The 4,993-nt window shown below is 39.2% G+C and overlaps 1 long non-coding RNA gene across 1 annotated transcript in view; it reads right to left on the bottom strand.

The window, feature by feature from the left end:
• Positions 1-482: 482 nt before the first annotated feature.
• Positions 483-4,993, bottom strand: part of LOC104995341 — an 8,622-nt gene continuing 4,111 nt past the window's right edge. Inside the window, exons 3-4 of the long non-coding RNA XR_826056.1 lie at positions 1,200-1,321; positions 483-606 (exon numbers count right to left, since the gene is read on the bottom strand). This is a non-coding gene — a long non-coding RNA (uncharacterized LOC104995341). The remainder of the gene's footprint in view (positions 607-1,199; positions 1,322-4,993) is intronic.

The following is a 4,993-nucleotide window of genomic DNA, read 5'->3' as shown; positions in this document are numbered from 1 at the left end:
AGTTGTAACAAGGGTGTCACACTCATGTTAAATGTTAACACTAGAGGAAACTTGGTATAGGGCATATGGGAGGTAGCTGAACTATCCTCATAATTTTTCTGTAAATCTAAAACAGCTCAAAAAAAAATATATGGTTTAAAAATGGTGATAATAGCCTCCACATTTTTTTCAGAGTTTTGGAAGATTCTAATCAGTCAATGGGAATAAAAGGATTTGGTCATTTGAGAAGAATTTAAAAATTTGAGCTATTATTAAGAATGGTGTTATTAACTATTGAGAAAGTGTTTCAGGCCACAACTTCTCTATATAGAAATGAATATAATCTATTTTAATCAAGAAAAAAACCTCAAGTATTAAAATTGACAAAATTCAGGGACTTCCCTCATGGTCCAGTGGTTAAGACTCCTCACTTCCAAAGTAGGAGGCATGGGTTTGATCCCTGGCTGGGGAACTAAGGTCCCACATGCCACATGGCGTGGCCAAAAAAAATTTTTGACAAATTCATGGGATGCAACTTACTTGAGTGTAAATGGTAGACTCCAAGTGGCTTTTGATCTTCAACAAAGGCTTTGCACCATCTACCCACTTAATATCCACATTCGGTTGCTGGGAACAGAAAACATACCTGTGAGTTTTTGTACCATAGTAATGGACAGATGAGCAATATATGTATTTCAACATTTTTCTCAGAAACAAATGTGCTAGTTTCAGACATAGGGAATTATTGGAGAAAATAACCTGCCTTTAGAATAAATGTATCCTAAATCATTTTGAAGTTCCCATCCTTTGCAGGCGGATACTTTTCCTAATGACAATAAAAATGACTATAAGAAGGAATTTTTTTATCATGCACAAAATCAGAGTCCCATTTTAAGTTACTGGAATCAACTGACATGAGGTTACTTTGTCAAACTATGATAGAAACTTCCCAACACTCGTTTTCCATACTTACTTTGTTGTGGACCAGCATCAGCCCTCAAACTACACTCTGAGTAGCTATCAACCACACTAAACCATCCAATACGCCAACAGTATTCTATTTTTTAAACATTTCATCATATACGGAAAACTGAATCACTTTGCTGTACAGCAGAAATTAACATGACACTAAATCAACTGTACTTCAATAACATTTTTTAAAAGAAGGCAAAAATAACATTTCATCATGATTTCTTCAACAAATACAGATATTTTCCTACCCTTCTGGATTCTGCATCATTCAGATTCATGTAGCCTGGGGGAAGATTGGCGGAAACTGGCAGCTGCTGCTCCAATGTGATGATTCTACCATCCTTCAGTAAAGGTACCCAGGCAAAGCCAACTGACAAGACAATAATCAACCATGAGAAATGAAATCACAGATGCAATTAGCTACACAAATATCTGGTCACTGGGGAGCAGGGTAGGGCTGGTGATGCTGCCAGGGGTTTGTATGTGAGAGTCCAGGTATTGGGCATCCAAGCACTGGGGGAAAAAAAATGACTTTGGATGGCTTCCTAATCCTAGCCTGGCCACTAACAGGTTATTCACGCTACCTCCTTGACTATAATAGGAACAATAACACCCAGCTCTTCTATAGAATAGTGATTGAAAGACCAAAGTGAGCTGATATACCAAAACACTTGGAAGCTTTTAAAGTGCATCCATTTCATTATCTTGACATACTAGGGGAGCATTTTGGTAGACTTATTTTTTTGGATTCAGATGTCTCTTGTCCACCTTACAGTCTCATATCTGAGACTATAATCAGACAGCAATCACCGTGTTGCAAAATTTCTTCCAGCAACCCTAGGGTAAGTAAAGGACTGTGGAAAATGAAGGTCACACGTCAGGGTTACGTTCTATATTTATACACAGCAGTATTTGGTTGGGCGGTTTTCCTGATTACAGAAGGAAGAGAGGTAGCAAGAGAATACAGCCACAGCACAGTACTTACAACTGGAATCACTGAGAGATTTTCCTCCCCAGTCTCTACATTTCTTAACAGTTCTACCCCAAAGAGCCTCTTGGCTTCTTATTAGAAAACTCATCATGTTCTAAGCTAAAAAAGCCAGAGCCATCTGTGTTGCTCAAGTCAAGCAGTGTCAGTATTTCCATTATAGAGATTAGTCTGGACTTCAAGTGTTTATAACTTAGCTGTAAAAAGGATTCCTCTGAACTGAGTTCTGGCATATGAGGGAGGGTGTTGGCTCGAGAGTACTTTTGAAAGCCACTGCCTTCTGATGCTTTAAAATTCTTTGTGTGAGTGTGTGGGTGTGTGTGTGTGTGCACGATGTGTGCGTGTGTTTACAGTGTGAACACAAAAGTCAACACAAATCTGGTTAGAACGTGTCTAATTTGGCAAAGCTTTAATTCTTAAAGAGACTGATACGTTGCATTCTCCAAGTAGACTGAATGGCTTTCTCAGACGCCAAAGCACGCCTGCAGGGCATCTTCACTAGTACAGCTTCAGTAATGCTTTACCCAGGGCTTTTCTTTTAGAAAAAGCAGAGGAAAGTAACATGAGCAGAAGAACCATTCAAAAGGACTCTGTCAAAGTAGTTAAACTGAAAATCAGACAAATGACAAAAGGTTTCCAGTCCAGAAAGCAGGAAAAGGAAAAGATATTTCTTGTTTTTCAGGGATATTTTTTCCTTACATAAATTTTTACTGACATATAATTCAGATGCCTTACAATTAATCTATTTAAAGGATACAATTCAATGGTTCTTAGTATATTCACAAAGCTCTACATCTATTGCCACTACCTAATTCCAAAACTTTTTTATCACCCCCAGAAGGAACTCCATACCCCACAGAAGTCACGTTCTATTTCCTCTTCTTCAAGTCCCGGACACCACTGATCTACTTTCTGTCTCTATGGAATTGCTTGGGCAACATTGTTGCACTGCAAATCAATCAGAGCATGGCCAAGTGTGTCTCTTAGTCAAAAGTCATCTAGAATGCTTGGAACCTATAAAGGTACAATGTCAAGCAATGCCTCAAAGGTGTGAAACCACTTAAAGGATAGACAGTTAAAAGTGATGAGTGCTGGGGAGGAGTTTGGGATTAACAGATATACACTACTCTATATAAAATAGATTTTAAAAACTAGCACCTGCTGTATACAGCACAGGGAACTATATTCAATACCCTGTAATAACCTATAATGGAAAAGAATCTGAAAAAGAACAGATATGTGTGTATATATGCATATGTATGTATAACTGAGTCACTTTGCTGTACACCTGAAACATTATAAATCAATAATACTTCAAAAAAACTTAAATATATATATTTTAAAAACTGATGAGTAGCAAGAAAATAACCACCTCATGCTCTACTGAGCGTCTTGCCCACTTCTGTCTAGGATCTGGATAAGACAACATTTGTTAGTTTCCTCTGTCTCATTATTCTGCTAGATTTCTTCTCAACCTGCAAGGTCACTATCCTAAATGAACTGCAATTTCTAAGGGGATCTAGAACAAGAACACACTATCCACAAAGGGACTTTCCTAATATTCAGTACTGCTGCCTGCTGGGCATCACTCAGATGTGTCACTAACATTGCAAACTCAGCATCAGTCAAAACCCACCAGCCCTAGGCATAACTCTGCTACTCGGCAATACCTTCTTTCCAGTTTTGAAACTTCAGTGCTAACTTTGAATCATCTCTCTAGAGGCCAATCACTTGCCAGGCCCAGTATATTCCTCTGCAATTGTCTTTTTCTCCACCCTCACCACCTGCCCCCCACCCACCCACCATTACAGCCCCACTGTGGTCCCCTTCCTCTCCTGAACTCTTGAAACAACCCCCTAACTGGTGTTTCCTTCCTTCCTTCTTCCTGCTCCACCTCACCTCACCCATTATATTGCTGCCTGATTGGATTTCCTGCAAAACAGCTCCTACTGGTGTTTATAACCCTCCAGTATTTCCTATTGGTAACAGAACAAAATCAAACCCACAACCTGGTATTCAGGGCCTTCTATCATCTGACTCTTCCTTTTCAATCTGGCATGCTATGCTTCCCTCCCCAGTTCCCGGTGCTCCAGTGCATGGAACTATTTGGGGTTCCCTGTCCAGATCCCTCAATACTCTGCCTCTATACTGGCTATTCCTTCACGCTGGAATCCTCTACCTTCCTGTCATGACTGCATTGTCAAACTCTATGCCACCCTTCAATACCTCACCCAAACACCATCTCCTCCTGGAAGCCTTCCCTGACTCCCAGCCACTTGTCCTTCCACCAGTTGAACTGAATAATTTTATGTGATGTCAGAGAATAACTCGCTCTTCTCTGATATCACATAGCACCATTTTATTGGTAACTACTACTTTCTGTCTTGTGTTATAAATGTCTACATAGATCTTGTTTCCCCCACTGGACCATGTGCTCACTGAAGATGACATCTATGTTTGATGCTCCACTGTCTTCTCCATATTACCTACTACAATATCTAGTACATAATAGATATGCAGACATATTTACCAAGTGAATGAACAAATTTAAGATGGGTCCAGGCTAACGACACAGAAGCAGCCTGAATGCCCATCAACAGAGGAAAGGATAAAGAAGATGTGGCACATATATATGATGAAATATTACTCAGCCATAAAAAGGAATGAAGTTGTGCCATTTGCAGAGGCATGGACGGACCTAGAGGCTGTCATACAGAGTGAACTAAGTCAAAAAGAGAAAAACAAATATCACATATTAATGCATATGTATGGAATCTAGAAAAATGGTATAGATGAATCTATTTGCAAAGCAGAAATAGAGACACAGATGTACAGAACAAACAAATGGACACCAAGGGTGGGAGGGGGTGGTGGAAAGAATTGGAAGATTGGGATTGACATATACATACTACCTTGTATAAAATGGATTAACTAATGAAAATAGACTATATAGCACAGGAATCTCTATTCAGTGCTCCCTGATGACAAAGAGGGGATATATGTAAAGCAATTAAACCCCACTAAAAATGGTAAAAAAAAAAAAAAAAAAAAAAA

This window comes from Bison bison, unplaced genomic scaffold (genome assembly GCF_000754665.1).
Source record: "Bison bison bison isolate TAMUID 2011002044 unplaced genomic scaffold, Bison_UMD1.0 scf7180017850801, whole genome shotgun sequence".
NCBI classification, from domain to species: Eukaryota; Metazoa; Chordata; class Mammalia; order Artiodactyla; family Bovidae; genus Bison; species Bison bison.
This window is presented reverse-complemented; position numbering and strand designations above follow the sequence as displayed.